At 41.7% G+C, this 11,926-nt stretch overlaps 1 protein-coding gene across 1 annotated transcript in view; it reads left to right on the plus strand.

Annotated features, from left to right (window-relative positions):
• The first annotated feature begins 6,460 nt into the window (after nt 1-6,460).
• Nucleotides 6,461-11,926, plus strand: part of CCDC126 (coiled-coil domain containing 126) — a 14,204-nt gene continuing 8,738 nt past the window's right edge. Inside the window, exon 1 of the mRNA XM_027895932.1 lies at nt 6,461-6,573. The gene's annotated coding sequence lies outside the window, so the exon portion shown is untranslated. The remainder of the gene's footprint in view (nt 6,574-11,926) is intronic.

The following is an 11,926-nucleotide window of genomic DNA, read 5'->3' on the forward strand; positions in this document are numbered from 1 at the left end:
ACATTGATGCCTTCACTTGCTAAAATGTATAAATAGGGAAAAGTTTTGGTAGTCATGCTTGCTTTGTGGATTTGCCACAGAGCACCGCTTTCTGTGCAGAACTGTAAACGCATCTAATACCTCAACTCTGTGGGGTGATTTCTTGCACACCAGGTAAAAGAACCTATTTGGGACCACATGAGGACTGCCTCACACCCCTCCCACAGAAAGGTCACCTCCTCACTTATAGGGGTGCTGCTACTGCATGCTGTGAGAACACTTGGCCTTGCTGCTTGTCTCCTTATTTTTGCTCTTCTCACAGCACGTTCTTTGGGGTTCTACTCTTGCATTGCAGGAAAGAACATTACTGTGAGAGTGTTCATGAAGGCATATGAATGCGTTTGAGTCTGCATTATCAGGGGTTTTTTATGTTACGGCAAGTGAATATTTAATACGCGAAGCTGGAGGACTGATTTTGTTGTACACATGTGGAGGTAAGGTCATGTGATCCCATCTTGAGTGTTTCTAGGAAACAAAGGCCTAGATTTTCACTTGTAATCTTGAAAACTGCCTTTTAAGCACTATTTTACTGAAGAGTTTATTCTTTCTGCTCAGTTACCTCTGAAAGGTTTGTCTGTTATTAAATCCTGTGTGGTTTTGGTGCTTCCTCCTCCAGCGTGCACCAAGAACTACAGCAGCTTGTACCTTGCAGGAACTGAGACGGACTGGTAGTTCCTTTGGTCAGAAAATTTCCAAAGGTGATAAAACAGCTAAAGTTGCTCTGTCAGCGCTGGAAACCTAGGTGAAGATGCACGGTCAGCAGCTGCAACTGCCCTTCCCAGACTCTTGCTAATAGTGGTAGCAGAAAGGTGAGCCACTGTTCCTACCCCAGTTCTGTATCTTTCCTGTGCTTCTTCAGGGGCAGATGCTTCCCTTTGTGGTTGAGAACTGTTCTGTCCAAATTCCTGTGCTGGCTAAGGCTGGTTATCTTCAGTTCACCACCATTTGTACCCAAGGGGTGAGAAGCCTAACTGCATGCTCATGAGAATATTTCCAAAAAGGATTGAGGCACGCAGAGGGTGATTCAAAGGCAGGAAGTGGTTCCCTGGAAATCAAACACCTTTGCTACATGAAGCCCATTCTTCTACGGCTCTAGACAGTGGCACTGTTTACAGTACTGGTTGCTTTTCCAGCCTGTGGCACTGGGTTTCCAACAGGTGCTGTGTTCAGTAGAGAAGCCACATTAACACTGGTAACCAGTGGTCACCACAGCTAAAGGTTCTAACAAGCCTTAACATGCACTCTTCTTTACAGAAATGGCTAATATTTCTTCCTACCTTGATCATAAATGATATTGATAATTCCTTGCTTCTATTGCAAATGGAAGGCTAGAACTGTACCTGCCAGCTCTTCCTCTTTTTCCTTGGTGACTCAGAAGCAGATGATCAATTAAAGAGTAAGTTAGCTCACAATGGTAAAGAAGGCAGTATGGGGGGGTGTTCTAGTTACAGGGCCTGGGACCAGTTTATCACTATGTGGGTATAACCAAAACTGTATTCTACAACCCTGTCTGTCATTTCTGATGGACTGTTAATAAATGGATTGTTTGCAGCAGCTGCCCAGGGCACAAGCTGGGTGTTAAAGAAACCCTTTGAGGCAGGGGAGTGTTCTTTTGTTTTCACACCGATTACTCAGCTGTGATGACTCCCCTCGGGAAAGGCATTAACACCTTCACACCCATCCTGAGGGGGCATCTCTGCTAATGAGCAACAATGGACTGGCATAATAGGCAGCTGCAACGACCTAGACCATCAAAGATTCCAAAAATATCCCACGACTCACAGAGCTAAATCACCCATCGTGGAAACCCCCTTCCCTGGGGGAGGTACTGGGCCTTCCCACCTGAACTGGAGCATATATAAAACTTTGGGTTTTAGAACTTCTGGTACCGCTTGTGATCCAGAGGAGGACCAGAACTTCAAAAGGACTGTGACTGCCACTCTCGACAAGACTGTGATCATCACCCGGGTCAACAGGGTTTCCTTTCCTTTCACTTTTCACCCGGGGGGGCCACGTGGTGCTCAGCTCAGAGGCTAATGAACACCGTTCTGCTCTTGTCCCAGGCTGCTGGGTTATGCATCTGTCTTTGGAGGGGTTAAAACCAGTGTTTTTTTCTGTATCATTATAGTTATTGTAGTCTTTTTAGTAAGTTGTAACTCTGACTGGTAATCTCTCTTGAGTTGGGTTCATCTTTCCCACTGGTTTACTTTTAAAACAGCATACCTCCTTGTAACTGAGGTTTGCAAAATTCTTAATTTTGGCTAAAAAATTTCTTGCATGCCACTCCCTTCAAAAGTTTCAGTCAGCTCCTTAGCCAGCTCTTGTTTAATTACAGTTAAATTGTAATGTTCATTCCTAGGATGCTGGCCTGAATTTTAGCCTCTGCTGATGTCTCACTTTTCAAAAGACATTCTGAATCCATGTCATAACCTGTCTTTTATACCAGCTCTATTCCATTCAGCTCCAGTAGATAGATTTGTTCATCTCCCTTTTGAAGTGTAACTTTACTAATAAAGTATTTATTCTACTCCAAAAACACTTACTGTTCTGGCATAATCTGATTCTGATCCTGTCTGATGTTGCCTATATTCTAACTCCAGGAACAAAAGGGAATAAGCATGAAAGTCATGCTTAAATTCTGAGATGAAAATGCTAATCAATCTTCTACCATAGGATGGATCACTGGAAAAACAGAATATGAAGGAATGCACAGAAAATACATAGTGCTCCCCCTAAAAACAAACAAACAAACACAAAACAACCATGCAGGGGAGAGATGGAAAGGTCGGGAGAATATAGGACAGGAAGATACTTTTTATTAACCTATACATATGTAAGATCTAGTTACAGTACACATTGTGATTCCAGTTAGGGTAATACTAATGCAGACATTCAAGATGTTTGCATTATTCCAGCAGAATTTTTTTATTCCTGTCATCCTAAAACATTCTTGCAATATTAAGTAAAAATGACAGTTACTGATACAAATACTTATTTTTAAACATTCTAATTACGTTTATATTTTAAATTGAAAACTACAAGCTGTCTTCACAATTTTTTGCATAACTCTTCTGCCTTTATTGTTCTCTGCAGTAACTTCACCATAGTTTCCTGGTACATAGAGACAATAATTATTTGATATTACATTTCTGATTTCACTGGTTATTAGTAAGACTGCAAAGTTGATTTATGTCTTTGGGAGCCTCTCTGCTAAATGGGAGATGGTTTAAACACAGAAGATAGCTAGAGATGACCTAAAGGATACACTAACATGACATGACTACAGTTACTTCAAGCATGCCTTTATGAAGGTTTTTCAAGAAATATTAATACTGTTGTAATATACTGCTAGCTTTAATGCAGTAGTGAGTATACAGTATTCACAATTTGGGGGAAAAAATGCATTTTAGGGGGAAAGATGGGCCCAGATCAAGCCCATTCCCTAAAGTGAAAGGGTATAAACAACTGAGAAGGGATCAGGAAGAGGGAAAAACAGGATTGGCAGTAAGGCAAGTATAAGGTTGCATATATTCCTATCTGCATATACAGATTAGAGGATTAATTGGTTAAGTAAGAAGGCAGAAGGTACAGTAATCACAGAGCATACTGATTAGTGTGCTGTTCACTAGCCATTACCATTCAGCAGTTTAAACATACATTATTGGAGGAAATTCTTAATACATATTTAAAAAGGATAGAGCGATAGCTATGCAAATTAATGTCAGAACAGTCTACAGAAAATGAATGGCATGAGAGGAATGAAATAATATTGCAGTCTCCACCTAATTTTTTTTTATTGTGAAAAATAATACAGAACACTGCAATATATCAAGTTTTCACTGCTGCAGTCCTGGGCTCTTATCTGTCCCTTGAAATGATGCCAAGAATATTTTTACCCACAAATATAAGGACCATACAAAGACTGTTAATTTTTGATTTTCATATGTCACTAAGGAGAAACACAGTGCTCGATATTGTTTTTTTATACAGTTTTTAACGCACAGATAAGGGGAAAAAGTATCACGTGAAATTGTGAGATGCATGTTCATGAAAGAGGACCAGATACATGAGGCTTTTAGGCAATAGGAATTAAGACTGTTATTAATAGTTGAGAGTTCCTGTCCACAGAGAGTATATTAATAGTGGAGACAGTTTTCTTAATATAATTTTACGACCTTCACAAGGAAATCTTCCTGTTATTAAACTATTGACAGATTTCCCTTTCTCTCCCTAGCAAAATCTAAATACCATATAAATTATATTTGCAAAGACATTATAGCTGTTCACTGCACATCTGTCAAAATACAGGATTAATCACTGAGCAAACAATATAGTAATAAATGGTGGTAAATAACTGCAGTATATTTGTAATGTGAAGTCCATTTCAGGCCATCTGTTTTTGATTTTTGTTAATAGGAAATCTTCATGAGAAAATACCTACAGAGACTGATGAAGGGATTCTGCTTTAGAAAATGCTTCTAGCAACAATATTGTTGGTGCTGCACGATATATAGTCAAACTGTTCACTCAGAAGCTTACTTATCAAATAATTTAGTTTTTATTCTTTTTGTTTGTGCTCACATAACATTGTACAATTTAGAAAAATACTTTTGTCTGTGGGATGGATTGCATAATCAAACAAATATATAATTCCTTTAATGTAGCCTATTCTGAATTCTCAGTGGGAATACAGCCTTCTATTCAGTTCTGTGATTGCCTAATTTTCTCAAATTTGAATTAATTCTAAGATGAACACCAATGTTTTCCAGACAAGAAAAAATCCAACAACAACCAACTTTAGCAAAACACATTTCCCAAGATTCTGAAATAAGTTACTATGAACTGGATGATGTAAGAAAAATTTTATATGCAACTGATTCACCAGCTGACATGATACTGCCTGCCAACAGTTTTGTCTGTTTATTCAGGTCTGGGCTGCTGACCACTCTGATGCATCGATATCCCTTCTTCTAGAACAGCAACAGATTTAAAGGCTGATTTTTCCTGCATCTAACCTGTGAAGAACATAAAGGTTAGAAACCGAGGAGAAGCCAGGTAGCCCCTGATGCCCACTGGAAGAGAGGGAAAGGTGCGGAGGGAGAGTGCAGGTGTGGGGATACTGGTGAGGTGGGGGAGCGGAGGTGAGATTAGCAAACTGCCGGGACAACACGGGCTGTAACTGTTTATTTTACAGGGGATGCAAAGCTGCAAACAGAACTTTAACCTACAGGCACCTGTAACATCTGTACCTCGGCTTGTCTGGGTAGGGACAATCCTAAGTGATTCATCCTAGGGTGAACAACACCTACTCCTGAATGCTATCAACTCTGCAGCTGTTTAATGTGACCTTATATTCTTTGCTTTGCCCTTATGTTCACTTTTGCTTGACTGACACTAGCTTCCTTTAAACACCACCTTGCAGGAAGAGCCTGAGGTAACTCACTGGCGCGGTCACACACCCACAATGGATTTTATTTATGCAAATATTGACGTGGGAGTTTATAGACCACCCCAGATGCAAACAGTCACAGAATCACAAAATAGTTAGGGTTGGAAGTGATCTCAGGAGTTCATCTCGTCCAATGCCCCTGTTAAGGCAGGGACAGCTGGAGCAGGTGATGCAGGAATGCATCCAGGTCGGTTTAGAATGTCTCCAGAGAGAGACTCCACGACCTCTCTGTGTGGTCTGTTCCAGTGCTCTGCCACCCTCAATGTAAAGAAGATGTTCTTCACATTGAGGTGAAACTTCTCGTGGTTTAGTTTATGGCCATTGCTCCTTGTCCTGTCACAGGGCACTGGAAAGAGTCCGGCAACATCCCCCTGGCATCTGCCTTTGAGATATTTATATGCATTAATGAGATTCCCTCACAGTCTTCTCTAGTCTAGACTAAACAGGACTAGCTCCTGCAGTCTCTGCTCCTAAGCTAGACGCCGGTCCAGCCCGCGCCGCTGCGGGTTACAACACCGGGCGCACGGACGAGGGCAAATTCCCGGCACCATTCCAAGGGAGGGCGCCTGTTCCCGAGGCGGCTGCGCAGCCCCCTCACGCCGCCAGGGGGCGGCAGCGGCCCCGCAGCGCGGGGGGCGGGGCTTCGTGCGGCGCGGCGCGGGCGGAAGCGGCGCGGGCGGGCGCGGAGGTATCGCGGGGCGGCCGCGGGGGGCGCTGCGCTGGGAGCGGGGCCGGGAGCCGGGACACGGACCGGGACAGCAGCCCCTGGGGACGGGCAGGGGGGCTGGCGGGGCTGCGGGAGGGCGGCGGTGGAGGAGGCCCGGCGGTCCGTGTGTGCACGGGGAAAGGGGGGCGGCTTCAGATCGGTGCGTGAGCGGGATGGCGCAGGGCGGCTGCGGCAGCCGGGCGCACCCGCACCGCTCCTGAGCGCCCGCGCCGCGCCGCCCCTCCTCTGGGAGCTGCCCTGCTGTGGGGCAGGTCTGTCCTTCTCCTGCGTGCCTTCCTGCCGCGCGTCGGTCCCGGTGTCGGTCCCAGCGCCGGTGTTGCGGTGTCCCTGCGGGCCCCGGCGGCGGGGCTCGGGAGCGGTGAGTTGTGCGGTGATCCGGGCATCCCTCCGGCCGGAGAGCCGTGTCCCAGGGCTGTGATGCAGTGTCCTTGGAGGGGGAGGAAGTGGTGGAGGAAACATGGGTTGCCTGGTTTCCTTCACTCTTTGCAGTGGTCTTCCCGTCCTAAACTATGACTGCAGTGACTCTGCAAGATCTCGTACAGTAAGGACACAACTTCTAAAGAGGCAAAGCTTGATTACAATGATCTGATGGAACTTGGGGGGAAAATTTCTTAATTCGTGTTTAAGCAAAGGCAGTATCCTTAATAATGTTAGGTTAAGTGATCCTCGGGCGATAACAAGTCTGCATACAAACAACGCGTAAACGTTTCGCTGAAATTGGTCTCTTCGGTAATACTAAATAAATAGGAAGAAGCAGTATTGAAGGAAAGCTGCAAGGTTTGAAACATTCAGTTTTAGGAGATTGTAATACATGAAACTTCCTGACAGCAAGAGTTGTGGGATGCTTCCTGCTTACAAAATAATAAAATTGCTTTTCAGTGTAACATCTGATGATGTTTTAACTGCACTTTAAATTTTCCCATTAAGTTTATTTTTGTAAATGTTTATAACGTACTATTACGTCTGCCTTATTTTTGTAGCTCTGTTCATCATTCATTATTAATAAACTTTCTTTACAGTTCCCTAACCTAACATGGTAGCATTCTGTAAATCCTCTTTTATGTGTTTTGTCATCTAAAAGATACTGACAGCTGGAGCGCGGTGTAATTTCTGTGTTTGTGTGCCACAAAACAAGCAGAGAGAAATTTTGTTCTGTGCTGTGATGTGGAATTTCCTTAGAGCAGTTCAGATAGGGTTAACCAGATCTATTTTGTTGCTGTTGTTTTGGGATTTTTTGTTTGTTATTTTGCCTCCTGGATTGGCTCATTGGTGTGTGTGAGGGTGTTTTTTCCCTGTGAAAAGTGAGCTTTGTAGGAATTGTGTCTTTTTTAAAGAATTTTCAGAATATGGATGTGCTGAACATCATAGTTAAGCATGCATGTGATTTGTTCCAATTGTAATGTAGAGTTTAGTTTGGAGCACATGTAATGATTTGCTGTTTCACTCTCGTGATAATACCAAAGAAAGGAGACAATATGAAGATGGTATTAGATTGTGAGTAGCATCTTGTTCTAGTGTCACAAGTGGAGCAATTGCAGTTTTATACCAAATATGGAAATTTATTGTTATCTTTGTTCCCGTTCTTGCTGGAGATGCCTGTGTGTATAAAGCCGAAATTATTCTGGCCTCTTTTTGTTATTTTATGTGTTAAAATATATAACTGTTTAATAATTCACTTCAGGTACTTGAGAGCTCCAGAGAATTAAACAATTATGCTGGAATTCCTTTGTTCTAGCAAATAGATCTTTTCCCTAAAGCTTTGACAATTGGAAATAAAGCTACTTCTTTTTTTTTTAAAAAAAACCCAACCTTTTGTATTCTCTGCTTTTAGAGACTCCTTTTGCCTGTTATCTCCTTGAGGGAGGCATTGGTGTTAGCTAATCCCATACTGTGGTTTAGCTGTGGGATTGGATGTCATTTAACTGCTAAAAGTAAGATATTTCCCCTGGAGTTCATGATGACTTGTACGTTTTCCAAGAATAGTAAAAGGCACTTAGTTCTTGCATCTTGCCCAGACTGTAAGTAGGATAAATGCATGCTGTCAGCTTAAATTGTCAGCTGTGTACTCAACCATATCTGAAGACTAGTAAGTGTCAAAAATAGCTGTTTTCCAGTAGCTGTCAAAAATCTGTGAGGCTCAGTCATTCAAATGAATGTGTTTTGTCCTCGTGCAAGTTTACTGCTAAAATGTACTTTATATGGTACTTGCTATTTGACAACTTCTTTCACCTGTAATTGAAACTCGTGCCATTAAATAGGCAGGGTTTCCTCAACTGAACATTGGTAATAGTCTCATATTTTCTTTTGTGATTGTCTACTTCACAAAAAAAATACGTATATTAGCATTTGCCTATGTAGTTTAAAAGATTAATTTTGGATTGCTCAGAACTGAATCAATACCTTGCCTAGATAAAACAGGTCCTGGACTAGAGGCCTAGACTAGAGGCCTTAAAATTTTTTCTACTGAAATTGGTTTCTTCACCAATATTGAACAAATATGAGATAAATAATCCAGTTAAATTTTTGGGTATCTTCTACTTAGTCTTAAGAACAGAATATTTTACAGTACACACCACTGTAGTGTTATGGTTAACTAATGTCTGGCGTAACCCTATACTAAGGTGAACTGACAAGTCAATCTAGAAATAATAAAAGATGTAATAGAAAAGGATTTATGTCTCTTTAACATTTCCTCCAGTGTTAATTCTTTTGAAATCTTCAACTGGATCAGTCTCCTGGGAAAGAGCGTGAATCCAAAGCCTTGTCTGTTTTGCAGTTTTGCCATAGAAACATAATTTTGATAGACAAATCCATACACAATTTGAATTCTACAGGTTTCTTGAAAGAAAACTAGGCAAGTTATTCTCTCACCAGTGATAAAAGTATTTTTTTGGTGCCGTTCTACAGGAATTGTGTTTGTGTGGGTGCTTCACTGTGTGTCCATGTATGAGCAGTGGCAGTCACTCCCCCACTGCAGCTGTCACTTTGTTAGTTGTCTCCCCCCTTCCCCTCCCCTCCCCTCTTAGTTCTCTTTAATGACACCCGCCTTCCTTTTAGGTCTCTTTAGAATGCTCAGTGAAAATCACTCTCTTATCAGTAGCCTACATTCATCATCCTGCAGGCTTGGCTCTCTGTAAAACTAGTTAAAATTAGCTAAACATTATCATCTCAGAAGGAAGTTATGAAGTCCCAGGGGCTTTGGAAAGAGTGATAAAAAGACAGCTGTGAAATTTCACAACGGAGTGGAGGTACTAGTTAGGAATTTGTAGGGGAGGACTTGTCATAGCCTAATGTTCAACTGCAATTAAAAATTTGTGACAATTTTACTGGGAAATGAGAAACCAAGAAGGTGCCTTATGCTCTGTCATAACTGACTCTTAGTAGCAAGGGTCCTACTGTGACCTGAAAGGCAGCAATAAAGCATAAAGAGAAAATAAAGTGTCCTGGGGAGAATGAAGCTGAAATATCTTTTTTTTTTTTTTTGTCCCCAAGAAGCTAATACAGAGATGTAGAAACATTTTGGGGCCCAGATGGACCCAGTGGGAGGAAGGGAACTTCAGCAAATGTAACATACTGTCTCTATTGATACCTGCTTGCTTTAATTTTCTTCACAAGCCTTGCCAAGTCATTTCCCCTCTCAAAATCTTGAATCTTGGCTGACTGCCCACAGGCAAGGAACAAAGAATTTCTGTTTTTAAATGGTTGGTTTATTTTAAAAACATGCATTGACAGTAGTAGGCAAAAGAAAGGAGGGAGGAGCTGATACTCTAAGATACCAAAAAGTACTTGAGCAGACTCCTTAGACATAATGCAAAATAAAACGAATGCAAATAGGACAACATGAATTCAAAATAGAAAAAAGTCACCAGTATTTTTAAAATACTGACATACAAAAGGTAATCTCCTGTTTGGGCTCTCAGACAGTTTTATACCAGAGCCACTGTTAGCTTGTTGTGTGGGTTTTCAAGTCTAAAGCAATATGTTTTTGCATTTAACTTGAAGTTCATCTACAAAACAAATTGTGTGCTGTTCTTAGAAGCCTGTAGGAGGTTAAACTCTTTCTGGTTTAAGATATGTCTGAGATTGTCCCAGCAGCCTGTCAGTAGCAACACTCTGTGTCTGCTTGGTGAGTTGTGACTTTTGTTGGCTGCATTGAGAGACAGGGACTTCCTGGAGCACACGAGGAGATTTTCCTATTTCTTTGTTGCAGCACTGTCGAATAGGTATTCTTGGTATTTTTGCTATTCCCTTAAACCTCCCATCTCCTGTGATTTCATTTGGAACATCCATTAAAGGTATTCCCCAGAAGATAGCAATAAGGCAAAAGGATAAATTTTACTTTTTATCAGTTTTCCCTGGTAGTTGCAAGTCTATGGCATGTGGAAGCAAGGAATGAAGAAACACATGCTGTTGGAGAAGGTATAAAGATAGATGTACTGGAAAAGATACAAAGGCAGACTCCTTTGGCAGCACACTCCAGAAGTGGTACAGAACTGCTAAAACCTGCAGCCCAGCAGCCATCACAGTGATAAGGCAGCCCTTTTTTTTTATCCTGGAAATGTGCCTTTGTACCTACTCTTACTGTGTAGTGCTGATTCTTCCTCTTGAGCTTAGCACGTACTAATATAAATTGTCTCTTCTATCAACTGTTCTATCATGCTGTATGTAAAGACCCTCAAGTTTCACCAGCACACAGGTACAGCATTTTGCTGGGCTCTGTTGAGTCAGGCATTGCTGAAGTTTTGTCAGGAGAGTATCCTCTTTTCCCTCTCTGCTTTGTCATTTTTCTGTTCACCAAGTTTTACATCAACAAAAAATAGGAGTACTTTACATGCTGAGTGAGAGTTGATTTTGTCAAAAGACAGCTCAAACATGTTTCACTTGTCTGGGAACAGGCATTGCTGTTAATTGTTTGTTCTTGCTCTTTTGTGGTGCTGTGCAGCTGAGTGAACCTGAGTGATTAATGAACCTGGGCAGTGTTGGTCTGCAAAAGTCTCCAGTACGGATGTGCCAGTTCAGGACAGTGGTTTTGTTGGTGTCCTCTCTAGAACTAATGTGCCCTTAAAAATATGAGGAATGTGATTCTTCCTTGTGCACCAATTTTAAATATGAATGATGTAGGTACAATGATTTATTAAATGGTGTTTGTGCTTTGTGTGGGAACAGAGAACCGAAGTTTCTGTGTATTGCCAGGAATCAGGGTCCTGTTTTACAATAAACACTGAAGTTCTTTGAGAACCTGTTTGTCAGCTGCAGATTTTTCTTCTACTGCCAAACCAACAGCCGTCTAACACTGCAAATCACCAGGATGGAAACATCATTTTTGGCATTCCAAAAAGTCTCAACACATAAGCTCCTGGGCTTCTAGGTGCTTATTTCCTTGTTCCAGTCTTCTGGGATTAATTGGCCGGTGAATACATTCCATGCTTTTTTTGTGTGTGTGAGTCTTCTTTAGACTTCCCATTCTTCTTTAGTCTTCTTTAGACTTCCCATTTTCATTGCTGCACAGGAACTCTGCTGTTAGTTTTCCAAATAACATGGAACCAGCCTGTCTGCTCTCAGAATGGTCAATGTGATTGTTGCCAGTCAGCTGAGTGATGCTCAAAGTTTTCTGTTGGAAAATCAGGCAACAAAATACTTTGGAGATCACAGAGGTAAATGGTAAATGGGCCAGGGCAAGCACACTCTCAGTATATGCAAAAAAAAAAAAA

This window comes from Empidonax traillii, unplaced genomic scaffold (assembly GCF_003031625.1).
Source record: "Empidonax traillii isolate 1590-97213 ecotype Southwest subspecies unplaced genomic scaffold, ASM303162v1 scaffold17:size2698205, whole genome shotgun sequence".
NCBI lineage: Eukaryota > Metazoa > Chordata > Aves > Passeriformes > Tyrannidae > Empidonax > Empidonax traillii.